This window comes from Podarcis bocagei, assembly GCF_964188305.1.
Source record: "Podarcis bocagei genome assembly, chromosome: 2".
In the NCBI taxonomy this organism is placed as follows: Eukaryota; Metazoa; Chordata; class Lepidosauria; order Squamata; family Lacertidae; genus Podarcis; species Podarcis bocagei.
The window spans coordinates 30027325-30051151 of record NC_138126.1 but is presented as its reverse complement, the minus strand read 5'-3'; the positions used below and the strand labels follow the sequence as shown (position 1 = coordinate 30051151).

The following is a 23827-nucleotide window of genomic DNA, read 5'->3' as shown; positions in this document are numbered from 1 at the left end:
ATCACTATTATTTGACTCTGCAACTGAAATATATAAGGAAAGGGGCCTAAAGATGCTGATTCTGAACTGATACCCCTGCCCGCCGCAATACTTCTCAGTTATTGCTCTATGGCTCATGTAACTTCATTACTAGTAAAGCTGGGGTGTGGGTGGGTGCGTGTGTTTGTGTGGGAGAGAGAGAAAGAGAGAGAGAGAGAGAGAGCATGCTTAATTTTGTTGTCCACTTCTGGCAGCTATTTTGCATGTTAAGATGTCACCTAAGGCTGGCTGGTGATATACTATTCTACTACTGAAACATTCTTTCAACATGCCATCAGTATTCCAGTAGAAAGAGAAGAGTGGCAGCAGAAAGATCAGTTCATCACTTCAATGGACAAGATTGCGGACTGCCAAGTCAAACTAGGAATAATAAAGTCAGTTCAGAAACTGATTTTTCTTTTTCTTTTTGTGGGGTTGCAAGTGGGGAGCCAATTTCACATGTTATGAAAAGAAGTTAATGAAAGAGAGAATGGTTCTCTCTTAAATCAATCAAATTTTATTTTTAAAAGTTAGTTCTCTGATATAGTTTGGGGGAGTACTAAAACAAATGGTAGAAAAATAAAGATTATAAATACAAAGACAGCACCTGAGAAACCCTCTTGTCAGATATGGAATTTGACATGCCTGCATGGGGAAGCAAAGAACCGGTCAGGGAGGGGGTGTGCAACATTCAGCAACTTGAAGAAAAAGCAATGTATGGAAACAGGCCTGCCTGAGGAGAAGGGAAGGAGAACCAAAAGCATAACAGTACAGTGGTACCTCGGGTTAAGTACTTAATTCATTCTGGAGGTCGTTCGTAACCTGAAACTGTTCTTAACCTGAAGCACCACTTTAGCTAATGGGGCCTCCTGCTGCCGCCACGCCGCCGGAGCATGATTTCTGTTCTCATTCTGAAGCAAAGTTCTTAACCCGAGGTAATAATTCTGGGTTAGCGGAGTCTGTAACCTGAAGCGTATGTAACCCGAGGTACCACTGTATAAAAGGTAAAGGGACCCCTGACCATTAGGTCCAGTCGTGACTGACTCTGGGGTTGCGGCGCTCATCTCGCTTTAATGGCCGAGGGAGCCGGTGTACAGCTTCCAGGTCATGTGGCCAGCATGTCTAGCAAACCAGAGCAGCGCATGGAAACGCCGTTTACCTTCCCGCCAGAGTGGTACCTATTTATCTACTTGCACTTTGACGTGCTTTAGAACTGCTAGGTGGGCAGGAGCTGGGACTGAACAACGGGAGCTCACCCCGTCGCAGGGATTCGAACCGCCGACCTTTTGATCGGCAAGTCCTAGGCTCTGTGGTTTAACCCACAGCACCACCAGGCCTTCCCAATATCCTTTAAGCTTACAGAGCAGGTGTGAGGAAACTGTGACCCCTCCAAATGTTGTTGGGCTACAGCTTTTGTCATATTTCATCACTAGCCATGAAGACTGAGGCTGATGGGACCCCTCCAACAACATTTGGAGGGCCGCAGGTTCTTCATCCCCATTATAGTGATATCTGGCTATACACATGCTATCAATTCCTTTTTGTTTTGTTGAGAAGCTTCCCCAAAATGAAGGTGATTAAATTAGAAACCCAACGGAAGGAAGCACACCAACTTCTTGAATCAAATATGTCTGTCAGGAGTCCAAGTTTCTGTTTCAAAGAAAAATCTGAGAGAAGCTCCAGGAAGAAGGATCAACAGGAAGGCCTAGAGCTTTCAGTTCACTGGTTTTCATGACTCATTTACAAACTACTCTTTGCTTACTGTCATGACAATAGTGCAAAGTACATGAGTACAAATATTGGCTTCCTATTGTGGGATACGGCTCCCGGTTAACAAAACCTGATACGAGCTACTGTACAAAAGTATTTGGGGAGCAGAAATGTTCACACAAATTGCAGATAGGTAGCCGTGTTGGTCTGCCATAGTCAAAATAAAAAAATTCCTTCCAGTAGCACCTTAAAGACCAACTAAGTTAGTTCTTGGTATGAGCTTTCGTGTGCATGCACACTTCTTCAGATACACTGAAACAGATGTTGCTAGATCCTTCTATATAGTGAGAAGGTGGGGAGGGGTATTACTCAGAAGGGTGGTGGGAATGGGAGATTGGCAGGTAGCTGAGATGAGCCTGTTGACGACGTATTACAGTCGTTAAGAGTCGTCAACAGGCTCACCTCAGCTACTTTAAGGTGCTACTGGAAGGAATTTTTTTATGTTCACACAAATGTATCTCTTAAACTAAGTGTAGGACTACAGAAATGCATTCTACATGACTATGCTTGAAAATTCAAGATTCAAATGAGTATTTGGGGATGTATTTCACAAGCATTTCAAAGTTGGTACTGTATTTCCACCATCTCCTTGTGGTATGAAATCATATAAAGATTAAATTCACCTTTCACAACATGTTAAGCCAAGAGAATGATGTGTAAAAGTAGCTGATGTTGTTCTATTTCTAAATCTAGGCAGGTATGTGAGCATACCTGCAGTATCAGTGCAGTACCTATATTCCAGTGCAGTACCTACATTCAAGACAGCCTAGGAACTCCATTGAACTCATAACTAAAAGGTTGGGACAAACGTTTAAATAAATAGAAAATAAAAAACCTGTTTCCTTCCCCATGTCCCACAACAATCTCTTAAACATTCTTGGTAAGTAATTCTGCTACTATAGAACTCTTTTTTACTTGAGGGCCTGAGTATCTTCCATAAAGATTTGTTTGATCTCATCTAAATTGGCTTATAAGGGGTACATTTAAGCTAACACTGGGAAGAAAGGGATACTTAATTTTTTTGGTGGGGCTATCAGTTCTACCTCTGTGTTATATTTTTAAGGCAATAATCTACTAAAGCTGCCACAGGTGGGGAAATAGCCAGGGAGCCTGTGAAGTTCTATCTATCATAGCAGACAGAGAGCTCTAAAGAAGAATCTTAAGAAGTCAGGTTACTTGGATTTTGTTAAAATATTATGATCCACCTGAGGATTTGGGACAGTGTGGGATAAAAATCCAAAATTTAACTTCCAGAATAAAATAAAAGCATCCAAAATAAAAAGTGAAATCCTAGCTCCCTGGCCAGGAACAGTGGGATTGGAGCAGATTAGGAAATTGGGCACTGCATTTGAAGCTCTGTCCACTTGTGGTGGCCAGAGAAGACAGTGTTTTTTTTTTATTTTGCTGCACCAACTCCAAGGTGGCACAGTTAAGGGATCCATACCAGGTCCCTTGAAGAGGAATTGAGTTGCTTAGGATCCAATGGATCCCGGGCACGGGGTGTCCTGCCCCCAGGCACCCTGTTTTAGGGCCCTACACCAGCAACTGGTATGCCATCTGCTATGGTTTCTGCAGCTGTTACTATATCCCACCTGTTCTAGCAACAACTATCAGGGGGTTAGGATTAGTGATTCAAATTTGCATCAGAAAAGTTTTGGATACCCTAGAGAGTGATCTAATTTGGCAAGTTTATTTTACCTGTATTTAGCAAACCAAGGTATAAAAGTGAGCCATGTTAATTTTTTGTCCCAGTTCACCACAAGTATTTGACCCAAAATACTGGAAGTATAAAACTGAAGCACACCTAATGTGATTTAAATGTTATTTTATGTAGATTTTTAATGGGAATACTGTAAAAGCAAAAGTGAAGACCACTGCTTGTACTTCATTCATGTAGTTTAAATTTCAAGGATGGAAAAACCAAAGACACTGAAAGCTGTTAATACACTAATACATTTCGTGATCCAAAAAAGCTGACTCACATACTTGTTAGGATAATCAATTGAAAAACATTAATTACAATTTTGAAACCATCAAACTTCTCTAATATTTTATTTGTAGTTATCATCCATTAATTGCTACTAATAAACCTATGAAATAAAATAAAATAAATCTGCAGGGGGAAATTCTGTGGGAGAAAATTTTATGGCCCGCATCACTGGTTAGGATTGCTATTTAAAACATTTTACCTGCCTAATAAAACTACTGAAAATAGTTTTGGGGATTTTAAATTATTAAGCTAGAAAGCAGAATACATATAGGAAGCTCTGCCCCACTTTATAATGAATTGTAGGTACAAAGTTGTATTGGCGTTAAAGTGACAAGGTCATTATAAAGGCCAATCATTATCTTAAAATACTTTCTATGCAATGCATTTGGAAGCAAGTCTGCCCTCATCTGCAAAATCCCCTTCCTCCAAAAATATACTGGAGCCAATTAAATCATCTCTTCCAATAAAATATTTTATTTGAACTAGGCCTGAGTGGTAGGAATTAAGCTGATATATAGATGAAGTTTTAGTATTAAGTTTTCAATTTTGTTTTATCTGGTTGGCTTTGCCATAAGATTTTAACATACTGTTATCTGCCCTAATTTTCTGGAATGAGGTTTATTACAAATCTAAAACAAGAACAAGAATAACGAGTTCAGTGGGTAGCCTTTGGTGAGTCACTCTTTCTAAAGAATCTGCTCTTATCTACAAGACTGAAACAGAAGTGATATACCTGCCAAAACAGAGCTTGGAAAAACTCATTCTAAATACCAACACTGCCAAAACTCTCCTAAATATAATACCCATAATTCTTTTCCTTCTTTAAGGGTGAAAGTTAAAATTTTTACAATTACTACAAGCTACAATAGCTATAGGGACGCAGGTGGCGCTGTGGGTTAAACCACAGAGCCTAGGGCTTGCCGATCAGAAGGTTGATGGTTCAAATCCCCGCGATGGGGTAAGCTCCCATTGCTCGGTCCCTACTCCTGCCAACCTAGCAGTTTGAAAGCACATCAAAGTGCAAGTAGATAAATAGGTACCACTCTGGCGGGAAGGTAAACGGTGTTTCCGTGCGCTGCTCGAGTTCGCCAGAAGCAGCTTAGTCATGCTGCCACATGACACGGAAACTGTCTGTGGACAAACGCTGGCTCCCTTGGCCTATAGAGCGAGATGAGCACCGCAACCCCAGAGTCGCCCGCGACTGGACCTTTTTACAATAGCTATATGATGGCCATCCTGTTTCATTACTGATATTTTATTTCTATCTTATGAATCAGTGCTGGGGAACCTGTGGGTCTGGGATTTCATTTGGAATTTCAAAGCTCATGCAGAGCAGAGCAGAAGCTGCTTAAATGATAGCAACTGAATAGTTTAGCACCTAGATAATATAAAACAAGAAAGCCTAACCCTTTGGCTCTCCAGATTCTGCTGGATAGCCTGCATGGCCACTGGTCAGGCATAATGTGAGGTGGATGTCCAACAACATCTGAAGAATTACAAGTTAGCGACTCTTAATCTAAAATACTAACCCCTTCATCAAGCAGCTAGTGTAAAGAGGCTGGCAGCTGCATTTAAAGCTGAGGTGAGTCAGACCAAAAATCCCCCACAAAAGCCTGGTACTAGATATATTAATATTCTATAATGAATGAGATTTCAACAATGCCATTACATTTTCCCCCACAGCTATACATTTTGTAAGACACAATTGGTTTCTGGCTTGTACTCACTAGCTATAGTTTAAACAAAACACAGTTCGCTTAGTTTAAATGTCACAGGCAACTGTGGTTAGTTTAAAAGCAGAAGTAAAAGCTTTTGATATCTTCCTTTGGTGCATGATGGAAAAGGAGTAAGAAAGGGGGACAGGAGTGTGGGAGCCTGTGCCTTGGGAAGGCTCATTTATATAGTTAGAAACCTGTTTCTATAGTTAGAAACTGGTTTCTTGTTATTGCTGAACAGAGTCATTAAGTGAACATGATTATATTGCCACTTCGTACAATTTCTCTACAAAACTTTGTACATGTATCTCCACACAGAAAACATGGAACGTTCAACTGAGGCTGGTATTTATATGCTCCTACTTTTAAAGGAGCACATAAATCTTATATGCTCATCTTATAAAACTGCTCCTCATCCAACAATTCCAAAGTAGCTTTTTAGCTGAGCTTCATGAAAATACATATTGTAAAGGGGTGGGGGTAGGTTGTACTGTGACTAGCATTCTGTAATATTATCTTTGTCATTAAAATGTGTTCTGCTTCTTTCAACTACATAAAGCAACCCCTTTAGGCTTTTGGTAGAACAGTCTATTTTTAAAAGCACATAAAGCTGGTTATCACAACAAAATTAACACAACTAAAATAGGCTTAGCTCTATACATCAAGACTCCAGCATTAGAAGTGTTGAATTCCATTTTATACAACTATCAAGCAAAGGCAATAATATATAAATCAACAGAACTGAAAATATTCTAGAAAACTAAGAGAATTTTTTAAAAAGGAACTGTAATGTGATATTGTCACAAGGAAAGCTTCGTATTACAATAAAATATTATGTTCTCCAATGTTACCCTTTAGTGGAGGAAACATACTCTATCACCTGCGGAAAGACATATTCCCTCCCTTGCTAATTAAACAAAGTGCTGATTTTGTTTAAATTTATGTAATATAACTCCCAGTGGTCAATGTGTAGGACATGATCCAGGTACAAATCTCTGCACATCTTCGGTCATTGTCTTTTAGTGTCACTGTCCCACTTGTAAAATGAAAATACAAGACATACGATGCATAAAAGAAGAACATAATCACTTATAGGAAGTTGTTTAAAAATACGAACAAATTTACATCCATGGGCTGCAGAAATTAAGGGGCTCATACTCCAGTCCCATGCACCCAACAGAACTATGGGCCATTTCCCAGCTCCCACTAACAACATCATAGCAGAGAGAAGTCCAACCTAGGTGCAATCACAAGCCAAAGAATGATCAGCTGCAGGGAACTTATTTCCCCACTTCCTACCAGAAAGGACACTCTGTCCAACTGTCAGTTTTGCTTAGGAACCATATTGTGGGCCCATTCTTCAGTCAGGGCTGCTGGTATATTTGTACAGTATCTCTGTGTGGTGTGTGTGTTGTACTGTATAATTACACTATTGTAAGTCACATTGAGAATCATTTAACTGAAAGGCAAGGTATAATTTTCAAAATAAATAGATATTTGTGGTTCAGATGAACAACATATACAGCTCACTGTGGTATACAGTACTGTGTTTTATTTTATTTTGGAGATGTAACTTGCGGTAAGTGCTTGTCTAGCCAATCATTTCTAATAAGTGATGGCAATGGTTTCCCTCTTAGGCTTAACTCACACTAGCGGTGATCCTGCAAATTTAGGAGATAAGTTACAGCTCAGTTTTTCTTACAGGATGTCACAGTTTCAGTTCCTGGTGTCTCGAGGGTCAAGTGATATGAACAACCTCTCCCTGGGATCCTTGACAGTCACAAGCAGTGAGAACAAACAATCCTGGGATAGGTGGGCAAACAACCTGACCTTCTATAAGCAAGCTTTCTATATTAGAAACATAATGAGGGAGAAGGTGGAGAAGCCATTCACTACTTAAAGAAAAAAAAGGAGGGAGAAGCTATGACAAACATAAGTTGTTCCCCTGTGTTACAGAGAAACCTCAATTGCTATGGAGGTGTTAGCTGGGGGAAGTAATGCATTTAACCAGCAACATAAAATTGTAAAGCAAATGTTAGGATCCCAGAAACAGAGTTACATCTGTATTACTTGCAACCAAAGGGTTATGGTGCTGTTCTTATTTCTTTAAACACACATGCGTACATAAAAATTTTGAAAACACCAGCTGAACATGCCCAGTGCTTCTGTGAGAACCCAAATACGATATAACAGAAATGTGATCCTTTTGTTCCTATATGCACAAGGGTGGTTAGAAGGCTGACCATGGTATACCAGTGGACCACTGGATCACTTTCACAGAATGCTGGCTGGTTGCAGGTTTGCTGGAGATCTTGCAAACCATGCTAGAGGAGGAAGTCTTGATCTGATTTACGGGACTGTTAAAAGATCAAGTACAGTATATACTCTTGCTTTGCTAATCTAAAATAATAATAATAATGATGATGATGATGTTGGTGAAGCACAGAGGTTAGCATTCTTTTTAAAAAAACAAAACAAAACAAAAAAACTGTAGACCAATCAAGACTGAAATCAGTCTATCTTCACTGTAACTTGGGGAACCTTTGTTTAAATGTTATTTGCTAGCACAGTCTTTCTCCCACAATTTACAAAATCCTGTTCTTTGTTTTTCTTTGAACAGTATATATGTATCGCACCCCTTAAAAAACTAGAAAGGGGAGAACAGGTTTTCCCCCTACACCAATACTCTCTATCGCTTTTGAGACTTGTAGCACAACAGAGTGGGTGAAGTTGGTGTCATTGGTCACAATATACCGTATTTTTCGCTCTATAAGACGCACCAGACCACAAGACGCACGTAGTTTTTGGAGGAGGAAAACAAGAAAAAATATATTCAGAATCTCAGAAGCCAGAACAGCAAGAGGGATAGCTGTGCAGCGAAAGCAGCGATCCCTCTTGCTGTTCTGGCTTCTGTGATAGCTGTGCAGCCTGCATTTGCTCCATAAGACGCACACACATTTCCCCTTACTTTTTAGGAGGGAAAAAGTGAGTCTTATAGAGCAAAAAATACGGCATTATGTACAATCATAAAACTCCTCTGTCACAAAAACAATTATTTAACACCTAGCAGCTCTTAATATTACTGTGGCATTCCTAACAACTTTTGTGTCTGCCTTTTTCAAATTCTTGCTGCCCTTTGTGTCTCAGTATCTCTTGCATCTGTAGTACCCAGACATAATAGTTGAGGAACATACTTATATATATATAGGTTAGTAGGTCACAGTACCTTAAAAGTCTGATAAAATTCAGGGTTGGGATATCAATTGATCATCATCTGCCTGGACTGTGGAAGTTTCCTCTTTCTTATATTTGATTAAATCTGCAATGAAACACATGGTAACAATCACTATTACAGTAATAAGATTTTGCCATCTTATCTTGCAGAAGCGAAAAACATTTAATTGAAATTACCCTGATCATTCTCTTCTATGCAGGCCACTTAATACTACTATTAATATTGTCTCAAGCTTATTTGAATAGAATTGCTTGAAGCTAAACTCTCATTACTGTAGTTTCTGCATTTGAATAATAGAATGAAGTCTTAAATGCAAATGGTTTAGATTTAAAGAATTTTTTGTAAGAACTAAACTAAGAAAATCTAAGGTAAAGCTAACAGACAAAGGGGAAAGCTCTCTTAGTCCTGAGATGACAAGAAAAGAAAAATCATGCCCCGATTGCTACAAACTTCAGCTGCTATCCAAACCTCAATTGCTTGGGAAGCAATCCCATTGAACTCAATAGGACTTACTTCTGAGTAGACCTGGTTAGGATTGCCCTGTTAAGCAATTCTTTTTCTTTGTGGAGAACTTTACTGTATGAAAGCATACTTTCTAGGAATGCTGTAATTTATGCTGACAGAATGTCAGCAAACTCCCAGAAGTAGCCCAAAATATAAACAATACCGAAATCTTTAATTCATAAGGCACAACATTTGACTGTCAACTGCTGACTTTCAGTATCTTTAATGCAACTATCCAAATGTCCTCTTAATGAACAACCTGTAGAACCAACTCTTTCGCAATAAAGTATGTTCAAAGCATTCGCACTAGTGTTTGACTTCTCTATTTGATGTTTCTTTCTCTGCGTAATTACAGCACACAAGACATTCAAAGTTCTTATTTCTGCCCCAACAGTCAATCACAGGCTATTGTCAATAGCAGATTCAACTCCATCTGCAGTAATTTTCCTTTTAACTTCTGGATAATCTTCAAAAGTAGACAGAATTGTTAATGAGATAATAAGATGTATTCACACAAAGTAATTCTGCTTTTTATGTAACTCAGGTAGCTGTTTTTATTTAAACACCGAAGCGGCAAAAATGTGTATGCTGATGTTGTAACGTTCTCTCACTAAAATACTTCCATCATTTACTCATTTTCAAATAACTGAAGGCTTAGTTAGATAAATTATATTAATATACAGTGAGGATATATTATATGTAAAGATCTCTCTTCATATTATGCCCAACTTTGTATGCAAAGAAAGAAGTATAAAAGTTTGAATTGTTATGATATATTTTCTGTTAATCTTGATTTCCTTCTGGTCGAAAATTATTATAATTAATAATTTTGAAAGATTTCACAGAAAAGATGGGTAAGTCAGTCAGTAAGAACACATTCTAATGCTTTCCCCATAAAATGCCCAAGATTATTTACAAACTACTGACAAAAACATAAATTAACCAAAATGTAAAACACATTATTCTGCATCTGAGGGAAGGAGCACATGGATATTAAAAAATGCCAAAGCTATTGTTAAACCTCCATGTGCCAGAAAGCTCATTTTTCAACAGTTATGGCTACCATAAACAGGATGTTCAAATGAGTTCCCTAATGTTTCACTACTGTAAATGACTGCAAGTTTATCTGTACAGTTTTAATTTACTATCCAAAGACAGAAAAGGAAAATCTGACTAATAATTTATGTGCCACACTACTAACCTTAAAGAGGAGATTTGTTCATTTACAGGTACAACGCACATCGCTATTCTCAATGTAAACAAAAGACAGCGGCATGCACCCCAGGCTAAGGATGTCAGCATTTTTCAAACACCTTTCTGACTGTTCCATTTTATGGTGATGCAATCTGACCTACATTTTCAGTGGCCAAAGAGAGACGGAGATACAAAGGGAGGTGGAGATGGCAAGCTGAAGGGGGGGGGGTAGCGAGTGAGAGATTGAGATTCTTTACCCACCAATCCACTAACTGGGGTTTTAATTGGCAGTACAAAGGGTCTAAAAAAGCAGCTGCAGAGATAAAAACTATTTCAAGGGTAACTATACTGTGCTTAGAATACAAAAACTAAAGGAGGTAGGAAGCAGAGAGTAAGCATTCGATTTTTGATCAAGTGACAAAATTTAGCATCCTCATTAAGCAGAGTGGAATGCTATCCTAGAAGGAATGCTGAAATATAGATGGCAGAGACAAGCGGCATTACAGTATTTTCAACCAGAGCATTCATCAGAAGTGATATCTAGCCTATTTTGAAACATACTAGCATTAATAAATCATTATTATTATTTATTGAATTTATATACCGCCCTATACCCAGAGGTCTCAGGGTGGTTAACAGAATAAAATCAAAATATAACACCACAAAATACATAATCAAAATAAAAACAATAACCCCCCCTCAAACCCCACATTTTAAGAGAGCATAGGATGTAAATCAAATCAACCAAAGGCTTCGTTAAAAAGGAATGTTTTTGCCTGACGCCTAAAAGTGTATAATGAAGGCGCCAGGCAAACTTCCCAGGGGAGAGCATTCCAGGGACAGGGAGCCACCCTCCGGACCTCTCAAGGAGGCGGCACACAAAGAAGGGCCTCAGAAGATGATCTCAGGGTCCAGGTAGGTTCATATGGAAAGGTTCATATGGTCCTGAACCATTTAAGGCTTTATAGGTCAAAACCAGCACTTTGAATTGGGCCCGGAAACTAATTGGTAGCCACTGCAGCCAGACCAGGGTTGGTGCAATACGTTCAAACCATCTTGCTCCGGTGAGCAACCCAGCTGCAGAATTCTGCACTAGCTGAAGTTTCCAAACCGTCTTCAGAGGCAGCCCTACATATAACACATTGCAGTAATCTAATCTTGAAGTGACTAGAACATAGACAACAGTAGTTAGGCTATTCCTGTCCAGATAGGGGTGTAGCTGGGTCATCAGCTGAAGCTGATGGAAGGCACTGTGGGCCACTGAGGCCACCTGAGCCTCGAACGACAGCAGAGGATCCAGGAGTACCCCCAGGCTACAAACCTGCTCCTTCAGAGGAAGTGTAACCCCATCAAGAGAAGGTGATCTCCCACCCATCCGGTCTAGGGAACCACCCACCCAGTGGCGTAGCGTGGGTTGTCAGCACCCGGGGCAAGGCAAGTAATTTGCGCCCCCTAACCCTAACCCCCAGGTGTTGCGCCCGGTGCGGCCGGGCCCCCCTGCACCCCCCACGCTACGCCACTGCACCCACCAACAGTGCCTCAGTCTTATCTGGATTGAGATTCAGTTTATTGGCTCTCATTCAGTCCATTACAGAGGCAAGGCATAGGTCCAACACTTCCACTGCCTCACCTGCAGATGTAAAGGAGAAACAGAGCTGAGTGTCATCAGCATACTGCTGACAACATATTCCAAACATCCAGAAAACCCCACCCAGCCATTTCATGTAGATGTTAAACAATGTAGGGGATAGGACTGAGCCCTGCAAAACGCCACAATGAAAGTTCCATGGAGCTGAAAAGCATTCCCCACGCAACACCCTCTGGGAATGACCATCCAAGTAGGACTGGAACCACCGCAAAGCGGTGCCACCCACCCCTAGTTCGGACAGTCACTCCAGAAGGATGCCATGGTCGATGGTATCGAAAGCTAAATGCTATAATTACATTCTTCATAAAAATAGGGACGTTCTATTGCTTTTAATGCAGAATAGAGACCTCTTAGTTTCATGAAAATATTGTTTTCTGTACTACACAGGTATATGTACATGCACACATACACCCCTACATAAAGCCTTTACAGTGGTACTTCGGGTTAAGTACTTAATTCGTTCTGGAGGTCCGTTCTTAACTTGAAACTGTTCTTAACCTGCAGCACCACTTTAGCTAATGGGGCTTCCTGCTGTTGCCGCCGTGCCGCCGGAGCACAATTTCTGTTCTCATCCTGAAGCAAAGTTCTTAACCTGAGGTACTATTTCTGGGTCAGCAGAGTCTGTAACCTGAAGCATATGTAACCTGAAGCGTATGTAACCCGAGGTACCACTGTATACTGATGTTCCATCAATAATGATGTTCCATTGTCGTCCAGGAATTGCTCCAATAGAACTGAAGAAGTTTATTTCAGCTATTTATTATATGCTTGGCCTTCAACTGCACCAGCTGTAACAAAACATTTCTCTCCCATATTGGTTCCTACACTCACAACAAGCACTGCAACCTTCCAACAGTTTGACTTTACCCCCAAAGGCACACTCATCCATTGTCTCCCATGCCAGCAACAGAATCACACACAGAGTTGTACATGCAAACTTTGAACATAACAGTAGTACAACTGAGCTTGTGGGAGAGGGAATAAAAACAAACTACTTCAAAATATTTTTTGCTGTTGTGATATGCAAACCACTCATTCTGTAGTAGCCAGGAAATAATTTCATTTGCCTGGATAGAAGCAGTTCCTTCTGCACATGGGAGTACCACTACTTTCACATGGCAAACAGGCAATGGCTATTAAATTACTTAAGAGTGAAGCTCCACATACACAAAGTGATTTCTACGGCATATTTCTATTGTTGGCAAAAGCCTTCTCAACTAGCACACAACAAAACGGAAACCTGCTGCGGAGGGTAGGCAGGGCAGCAAGGAGTGAGAAAAAGAGGCTTCTCCTCTCCTCCCACATTGCTTTGGTTTCTGGGGAGAAAAGAAGAAAGCCTTCTCCTGTACTCTGTACCATAGCTGCCTGCTGAAGCAGAAATTTGAACTACAGTAATAGTGCATGCAACAGAACTATGTGTACTTCAAGTTTGGTTTAAAAAAATAAATAAATTATGCCAAGCTCAAACTGAATTGTCCACTGTATAAAATGACAAAATATCAAAACATATCTGCCTCATATATTTGCTTATTTGCAATAATTTACTTGTCTTCTCCTATTCACCGAGTGGGGCAGAGAGATAAGCATAATTGCAAAGTACCCTGTAAAACAGAAATGCAAAAACTATCTGCAGTATTTCCACACCAGTTTCAACTAATATTTATTTTTCATTTAAAATATTTATATACTATTCTTCAGCAAAGTTTCCAGGACTGTTTACAGAAATGTTGGTGGCAGGTGAACTCCCTAAGGAAGGAATTCCCTAGGCAGGCCTACACATTAGCAAGGCTCTCTCTGTGGTTGCCATTCACCTTATAAATACAATTGCAGCATTTGACATAAGCTTCCTTCTTCTTGCCGCCTCCTCTATTATATGAGCTGACTCATAACACTGTAGTTCAGAGACTAAGCTGTAATAAATTAAGAAGTCCCCAATTCGAATCTCAACTTATCCATGAACTGTCCAAACTATTATCTTGGCCTGCCATGCACAATATGGGAATAACAGTACAGTGGTACCTCGCAAGACGAATGCCTCGCAAGACAAAAAAACTCGCTAGACGAAAGGGTTTTTTGTTTTTTGAGCTGCTTCGCAAGACGATTTTCCCTATGGGCTTGCTTCGCAAGACGGAAACGTCTTGCAAGTTTGTTTCCTTTTTCTTAACACCGTTAATACAGTTGCGACTTGACTTCAAGGAGCAACTCATAGAACGCGGTGTGGTAGCCTTTTTTGAGGTTTTTAAAGACTTTGGTGATTTTTGAAGCTTTTCCAAAACTTTCCCGACACCGTGCTTCGCAAGACGAAAAAAATCGCAGGACGACAAAACTCGCGGAACGAATTAATTTCGTCTTGCGAGGCACCACTGTACTGGTTTGATTTGAAGGAATTACAAAATAAAAATAAAAATAAAAATGTGAAGGGCTATGAACAGGCCAATACAGTATCGGCACTAGGTATCCTTGGGCACCTACTGAACCCCATCGGGGCTCGCTCAACATTAGCTGATGTTTTGAGAGTTAACTTTATTGTGTACTATTATATTCTAATAGGTAATTGAATATTACTTTATTTGATATTATTTGTTCCATTTTAAAGTTATGTTTTATTATGACTTCCTGTATCGGATCAGATTATTATAAGGTGTGTGTTCTTTGTTGTATATTTTGTTGCTGTAAACCGCCTTGTGCATAGTAATATAAAAAGGCAGTATACAAATTAAAAGTGAAATGAAATGACATGAAACATATTGCTTACAAGCTTGTTCCTTGAAACACATTTATTCCCATATACATTTTGTTCTTTTAAATGCATGGCATTTCTCAAAAACCAGACAAACCTTGCAAGTGGCTTCAATTTTAGAGAGCAACAAAAAACTATAAGAGGACGGGATATTTACAGATTAGGTATGAGAAATGGAACCGCTTAGTATCAACTTCTACGAATCTTTTTTGGGGAGGGCAGATTAACTGTCCTCCACTACTCTTGCTCACCCCACCATAGCAAAAGGGAAATAAATTGCCTCTACCACATACCTGCCATATTGGATGTATGTGTAATATAGTATTTTATATAATACAACAAACATAAAGGATGTTGATTTCCCTGTAAATAAACTTTTGATTCTGTGACATTAAGAATCCTGCAAAAGAAAGAGAAACTGAAAGAGTCTGTATTTTCAAGACACTGCATGGTTTCATAAACAAAGGAGTTATTTGAATATCCTTCCTCTTTCAAACAATGATTAACTTTGGCAGTTTCCCTTCCCAGACTTTTAAACTGAAACTCTGACAATCCTTACAAAACATTATAAACTTGCTGAAAAAGTCACTTCACCTATCTATATATGTCAGCATTTTAAAAATAGCCTTTGATTAATATTATAATGAAATACTGAAATATTGTTTTGAGTACAAACGTAAAAGGAATTTGCCCTGTAAACGCCATTAGAAATCTATACAGCTGAAAAAGAAGAAGAAGAAGAGTTTGGATTTGATATCCCGCCTTTCACTCCCCGTAAGGAGTCTCAAAGCGGCTAACAATCTCCTTTCCATCCTCCCCCACAACAAACACTCTGTGAGGTGAGTGGGGCTGAAAGACTTCAAAGAAGTGTGACTGGCCTAAGGTCACCCAGCAGCTGCATGTGGAGGAGCGGAGACGCGAACCCGGTTACCCAGATTACAAGACTACCGCTCTTAACCACTACACCACACTGGCTCTCTGAGATATACACACTCCTGCTAACATCACTGGTGATGCTGGATGAGGAAGAGGGAGGGGCATTAATTACAGAGGAAGACAAAACACTTGTAAGCATGAGGGAAAACTGAGTAAGAAAACTTGAATGTGTTGCCTTCAAATTAAATGGGTGGGAAAATAAAGGGAAAATCTGTTATTTTTTTCACTATGAAAACCTAACAGAAAAGTTTCTAGTCACTGGAATATGTACTAGCCAAAATAAATATCAAACAGAAGTCTCACTTATCGACAGCAGAATCCTATACATTCCTACTCAGAAGTAAGCTGAACTACATTTAACAGGACTTACAAGTAAGTGTGCATGGGGGATTGCAGCCTGATTTATGTGATAAATCTGCATTTTCTGATATTTATAAGGACACATAGAACCAATGACTCTAATGGCACTTCCTTGATACAGTTACTATGAAATCAAGACAGCAACTTATTTGTAAACCTCTTGGCCTAAGCTACCTCACAAGGTTGTCGTGGGCTTTAAATGAGAAGGTGGAGAACCATGTTCATCACCACCTTGGAGAAAAAGGTGAGATATCATGCAATAAAAATATATATGGTGTCAAAAGAATCTTATTATTTGAATACTGTTCTATGGTTAAAAAAATGACTTTGTGTCATGTACTTTTGGTTATGGGTGGTGGGGAGCAGGAATGGAAATCTATTTCATGAATCCATTCAGCCATCTTTAGGGCTGAACCTAAAATAAGATCTCCTGTAACACAGGGGACAACTAACAGCACTCCTCCGGATGATCTCAGTGGTCTTTCAGGTATCGTGGACCCAAGCGGTCTTTAAAGTATCCTAGACCCAAGTTGTTCAGGGCACTGTATGTCAACACAAGAACTTTGAACCAGGCCTGAAAACATATTAGCAACCGGTGCAGATGCTTCAACAGAGGTGTGACATCCTGTCAAATCATCTGTTCGCACCAGCAGTATAACATCTGCTTTCTGCACCAGCTGGAGCTTCTGGACTAGGCTCAAGGACAGCCCCACAAAGAGCACATTGCAGTAATCCAGTCCTGAGGTTACCAATGTATGGACTGCAGTGGCCAAGTTATGCTGCTCCAGATATGGTGAAAGTTGGCAAACCAGAGTAAGCTAGTAAAAAGGCACTCCTCGCCATAGAGGTCACTGGGCCTCCAGTGACAAAGATATATACAAGAGTACCCCCAAGCTGCGTACCTGCTCCTCTAAAGGGAGTGCAACAACCTCCAGAACAGGCAACTGGCCAGTCTTCCAAAGATGGGAACCACCTACCAACAGAAACTCCACCTTCCCAGAATTGAAATTTAGTTTACTGGCCCTCATCCAGTCCACCACCGCATGAAGACACTTGTACAGAGCTTGCACAGCCTCTCCTTATTTGGATGTCATGGAGAAGCTGAGCTTATGTTTAGTCTATCCATAAAGAAAGACAATGATTAAACTGAATATTCCTCTTATCTAGAAGAGTGAAACTTTCCTCACGAGAGTATAATATGATGAGACACTAAACAAGAGTGTGTCATTCTAGGACAGTCAGTTCCTCAGGATGAGACCCAAACCTAATTTCTGAAACACACTTGACAGTGGCGATATTGCAGCATGACACACCTTGTTATGCTCTAAGAGAACAATAAAGGAGCGCTTCATAAATAGCACTAAAATAATTACAGGGTTTACCTTATTTTTTTTTAAAAAAATGTTAAAGTAGGTACAGAAGATCCTAATTGCTGTAGGTACAATTCATGAAGGATTGATGCTGTGCGAGAGCTCCTCTGATTTCACAAGGCTTGCATGAAGCAACTGAGAATGTATAACTGCAATTCTCACCACGGCAACAATTGAAACTAAAATTCTCATTGTTACAGCCTATTAATTTAAGTAAACTTTTAGCTCTTGTGGTTGGGGACCAAAATGAGACCACAATATTTATGTGAAACATTTCTTAGGCATCATATGACCAAAGCAGAGGCTCCTGCAACCTCTCAGCATGTACTCTAGGCTAACCTGCCAGTGAAGAACCTAGTTATCAAACTAAAAATACAGAAAGAGACACTATGTGGTAGAGCAGCTATCCTTTGAACTTTCTTCCTCTGCAGTCACCTGACAGTTGTCTCAAGATCAACCATCCAGTATTGTGACTAAGATCCCATGTATAATCAACCCTGCTTTCCCTGCAAGGTAAATATTTGGGTCCCACTTAATGGCAACAGACAAGGGAGGGAGAAGCAGAATCAGTTGAACATACTTAATGGAGGCCTGATAGGGGACTACAGATAAAAAGAGGAAACTTGCCAAGCAAAACACATCATTTTCAAACAAATTATCCGAGGCTGAATACAGGCAGTGGCAAATTCCATTTCATGTAAAGGTTGCCCCTGAGACATAAAACAGTTAGGAGAAAACCTAGCAGCATGATGAAGCTTCTCCTACTAGCTATTGCAATTCAATATGTCCATCTTCAGGACGAGGATCTGTGTTCTTCCTGTCTAACTTACAAATGAGCGTTTTGAAAAGTATGAACAGTTGCTCAGGAAGAACAACATTTAACAAGTTAACAAAGCAATCTGAAGCATGTCTGCTCAGAAACACCTATGAGTTCAAGGGGTTTTATTCTCAGGTTAAGTATATGTAGAAGTGCAGCTTACTACCAAGGAATCTTTAAACAGAAAAATTACAGGGACAGATGACAGACTGAATATTTCTATGTAGGGTTTTGTATTAGGATACAACATTCTAGTTGAGGTTATCATTTTGCTTTTGCTTAGTTATTTCCCTTCTACATCTATTATTTCAATCTCTGCTTCTCCAGTTACAAGGATATCAGGGAACAAGGCTGGGGAAGACCTCCATCTATGACTCTGGGGAGTCAGTACTAGCTTGAGTGTGTTGTACGGGTACATGAATCAATGGTGTGACTCAGATTAACGCAACTTCATTATGTACACAGGGGGCTAAACTTCCAAAGTGAGAACTAGAACTTAAGCCTGCTCAGAAGTCACACACAAAGATTGGGAAGGCCTACCACAACTAATACGTTGGGAATAATGTAGTTACTATGCACTGAAATATGTGATGTTCTTACATCTCATATTCCTGGAACTAAAAACGGTTTCCATGGTTTAAACTGGGGTGATCCCTGGCTCAAAATGAACACTTTATAACAACCTGACTATCATTAGCAGTTCATCTCTAATTACCTCATTTGAGGTGATATGATCGTGTCCTATCAGAGAGAGGGTCTTTTAGGCAGTGACATCTCACTGCTGGAATTCTGCCCCCTTATTTACTCTCTTGGCAACAAATCAGATTTATATTAGATGACAAGTAAAAACTTTTGGTTGATGATGTTTCCCCAGGCTTTTAAGGGTTTTGAGATTGGTTTTGGCTCCTGCTCAGTATTTGCCACTGTTAACAATGTTTTAATGATACTATTCTTATTTGCTATTATATTATTCTATTTTGTTGGAATTTCAAAGGCAGTTATTACAAAAAGCAGTGGGTGGGTGGTTGTTATAAATAAAAATCAACCAACTCATATTGTAATGGAGACATATTAAAAGAATGATTACAGAACTGAAATCCAAAATACATACATGTATGTGGTTAGGCAGGCAAGAAAAATAAGTATCAGTGTTAATCATTTGTTAATCACTTACAAGGAAGAAGGATAAATGTTTGTGGACTTTCCCAGCTTAAAGACTGTTCATTACTTGCCACAGGCAACTAGCGATTTACATCAAGTATTGGCAGGTAATACACCAGAAATATGATTACTCACTTAGGGGCTGTCCCCTTCTCCAAATGTGGCCCCATTTATACTGCATCTCTGTGATTAACACTAAGAATGGCACTGAAAGTAGGCAGAATTCATAGTTAAGACTAAGGAACTCCTTGATTGCTTTGCAATTATATCTCCCCCTCTACATTTGTATTTTTCCTGCAATCATTTACGCAGAATATGCATTTCTTTTAGTGCTTCTGTTAGGGCTTCCCACTTTTTTCTGGGCTGCTGCAGAAAAACAAAACAAAATTCAAAAGCATGGAAATGCACCTCACCTGTGGAATTTTTTGCCTATTATACAACAACACTGTCATGGGTAGAGCGGAAGGCTGACAATCTAAGCCAGTACCATCCTGAATCACATAATGCTCAACCTGTCTAATTCAAACATAGAAAGAACTAGAGGCAGTATCTGCTATCCAAAATATATTAAGTAGCCCATATCATGCCGATATTGCACTACACAATTGGAGTGTTCAAGGTACACCACACCAGAGGTGTCTATAAGGGCAAAGAATGAGCTTAATAAAACCAATACAGCTCACTTAAGCAAATCAGTTGTTCCACATCGTCACAGGAAGAAGAAAATATTCAGTGTTACCAGCTAAGAGTCAATACAATCCTTAAGTCTCTTGCAACAAAAAACAACACAGATATACTCTTCCGGAAATTGTTACAATCAGGATGGCTAGGCTTCCAGAAAAGATAAGGTTGCATTTTGCCCTGCTCCCAGTTTGTAGTCAAAATGAAATGGCAATTCCTGTATCAAGCAGGAGTTGAACAAGATAACCTAAAAGGTCCCCTCCAACCCTATGATTCTAATCTGTATTAGCAAGCATAAATATTGAATCAGATGGTGTTTGATAAGAAGTAAATGTGCAGATGGGGACTTTGGGTCTTAACCCTGAAAGTTTAATGCACAGCAGCCCTAACTGAAGTAAACAGGACTCTCTGAAGTAAATTACCGGTACTTAAGGGTCTCTGCGGTAATCAATAGGAATATTGCCACTTCAGACTGGATTTCAGTGCTGACTCACAAAATATGCATTGTTTAGATACACCAAAGCAACGTGTTTGTAATATAATCTATCCCTCCACGTTTTCATATTGTCACCTCTCAAAAGGATAGCATATACGAAATGACAGATGATTTTGGGGGGTTAGGATGCAATTTCCCTCTGAACAATTTGCTAAAAGCTGAAACCCTAAAATATAACCCCAACACTACTGAGCTCTCTTTGTCCTAATGAGATCTGCAAATTAAGAAGCAGTTTTACATTTGCAGCTTAGAACATACTTGTGATGGCTAGTAAAATTTCAGTGAGCACAAGGGCATATAAGATTGACCAAACCACTGGACTAATATTGTAAAACATTTCCTGTTTCTACCAGAGGTTATCTTCAAGTTCAAAATGAATCCCTAAGCCAGTTCTCATTCAAAGCAGGACAAATTAGAAACTATTGCACCTTCATGTTCTTCAGATCATTGTTCAGAACATTGTAAATCATTTATTGATACTGTCAAAATAAAATAAAGGCCCTGCAAGGGAAAACAAATATTCTGACTATGTGAGAAATGGATTAATGCATTTTACAATGTAAGGAAGAAACTGAGAAATAGAAATACTGAAAAAGAAGATGAAACATGCTGGCCAGACATTCAAACATTTGAGACATGTTTTGCCTGAAAAAATAAATAGATCCCATATGGTACAGCTCATGATCTCTGCAATATCAAAGCCTGTGGTTCTATGGGCCTACAGCTTTCACTAACATCACTGCAGTTTTCAGGGTCTGTCCTCCTACAGACTACAGCACCCTACAGTGCTTCTGTAGCTTCACTACTCCTTTAATTTCTTTTTTCTTTCCATACATTACCATAACTCACTCTCTCTCCCCCACCTTCTCACCTCTAAACCACAGCAGGAGCTTTGACTAGGTCCAGAGGCAGTTGCTCTAAAGAAAAGGGAGACCAATAAGAACACAACTAAAACAAAATATACCTCTGCTTCTTTTCCTTACACCTCTCAGCATGAACACCATTCCTCATTCCACTGTCAGCAGCTGATACTTAAATTGTAGGGAAACAGTAAGTGAAGTCCTAAAGACCGATATAAATATGAAAGCAGCTATGCTTACACTAAGTTACTCTTCTTCCAAATTCACACGAGAATTTACTGATACAGTTCTTGATGTGGATTAGCCACTAACCATGTGTAATCAGATAGCCAAAACTGAACATCTGACATCCAAGGTTCTGTGTCTGACAGTTCGTGTTTAGTATTAGCCCAAAATCTGAATACAGAAAAGTGAATTTCGGAATCCAGACGTACTTTAGACTGCTTTCAGCTTAAAAACACAACTAATGCAAGAGGACTGTATTCAATGGAGTGAGTTAAAGATATCCTGCCACTGAGCTATCTTGTCAGTTTGACATGCTCCGACTTCCCTCAGGACAACAAACAAGAGGAAGAATAATTCTGTGGTCAAGTACTCTCCTATTGTTTGAATTTACCAATAATATGGCACTGTTGCTCCTCAGTTGTTATAGAGTGGTAATAGGAGCTTGGCCAAGCATTATGATCCATCAACGTGTACCATGACAGCAACAGAATCAAATGTAGCAAACATGCACAAGGGAAGTAGAAAAGAAAAACTGCAATAGTGATGTATCAAACAACAATGCCAAAAGCTAAGACAAACACACGAGCAAACACAAAATCTACTGTATGGCTTCACAAATGGATCAGAGCAAGAGATACTCTCATCAAAGGAGCTCAGAATGACATACTTATCACTGTTGGAAGAATGTCAAAGAGCAGAAACAACTACTTTAGCACTGTAATAGTGAAAATCATAGACATGGATGCTTTAGCTGAGATTCCTGCATTGTAGGGGGTTGGACTAATTGACCCTTGGAGTCCCTTCCAACTCTACAATTCTATGATTACATCAAAAGTAATGACAAAAAGAATTTAAGTGGAGCTTGTGGTAGTAATTTCAGATAAAGCAATGGGAAATAAATGGTTCCCCCAAAATATTTGCAGATCTAAGAAGCATGAAATCAAGAAAGTCAACCGTGCTAACAAAGGCCACAATAACAATGCAAAACATTTCAGAAACAATAATAAGCAAAACAGATGCCACAACAATTATGGGCTGGAAAGGAAAATGCCATAAACACCAGCAAAAGGTGTAATGAGTATGGACGGGCTTCTTGTATGGTAATGAGATAAATGGCAAGGATGACCAAAAAGGCAAAAGACAAAAGGAATGGTGGCAACATCAAGCATTCTTAACGTATGTACTATTCTGGTAGTGGTGGTTCTCCAATAGCGTAAAGAGAAATAGAAGAGTTGTCAAACCTGACCTAGAGAAAACACAGGAGATATGAAAGTGAAAGAAACAAGGGAAGCAACTTCAATGATGGTGCCACAAGGAAAGTCAAATTGGCACAGACAAACTGATGAAGTGATTAGTGGGGAGGCAAGAGAAGCTGTGGTAACAGCGGCAAAGAAGATGGCGGTACTATGGGAAAACCCAATGGAACGGTATCACCAACGGAGATATGGCAGCAATTCTTATATAGAAGCTGTGACAGTTTCAGCGGAGGACTGTAAAACCAGCATGGCAATAATGGGGTCGGTGGAGGACGCTAGAGAAGAGACAGTAAGCAAGGGGGGTGGCAATGGGACTGTCCAAAGAAGCCACGACACCACGGCGCAACAATGCAGGGCATTGCGGCGGAAATGACAGCATGACACCTGTCCTGGCGACGACGACAGCACGGTGGCGACCACGGAGGCCGGATCTAGTGAGGCTGTGGAAGGAAAAAGTGGGGCAGCGGGTGTGATGAAGGAGACACAGGTGACGACGGCCCCAGGTCTTTGGCAGTTCTGAGGGTGCTGTGCCCACAGCGCCGGCCGGTTGTCGTGGCAGCGCAAGGGTGGCTGCGCAAAGGTCACCAAAGGTTAGGTGGCTGCTGGCCAACAACCAGGCCACGACCCTGGGCAGCGTGGCTGAGGGGTGGAGACCCATCCCCTCGCCCACCCCCCACCCCACCCCACCGCCTGCCTCGCCCTCACCTGGCGGGGAAGCAGCCCTGCTGAGGTGCTGCTGGAGGCCGGGGCCCACGGGGCGGGGGCTCCTGCGCTGCCGCCCGCGCTCGGCTGCCCGCCCGTGCCAGGCCTGCTCGCTCGCTCGCCCCTTCCTGGCCGGCCGGCCGGCCCAG

The 23827-nt window shown here is 40.3% G+C and overlaps 2 protein-coding genes across 2 annotated transcripts in view; both read right to left on the bottom strand.

The window, feature by feature from the left end:
- Window positions 1-23768, bottom strand: part of ATXN7 (ataxin 7) — a 97383-nt gene extending 73615 nt beyond the window's left edge. The window contains exons 1-2 of the mRNA XM_081184055.1: window positions 23682-23768; window positions 8720-8812 (exon numbers count right to left, since the gene is read on the bottom strand). The gene's annotated coding sequence lies outside the window, so the exon portion shown is untranslated. The remainder of the gene's footprint in view (window positions 1-8719; window positions 8813-23681) is intronic.
- LOC308581639 (uncharacterized protein C3orf49) overlaps window positions 1-23827 on the bottom strand; it is a 239089-nt gene that overhangs the window by 195394 nt on the left and 19868 nt on the right. The gene's annotated exons all lie outside the window — the stretch shown is intronic.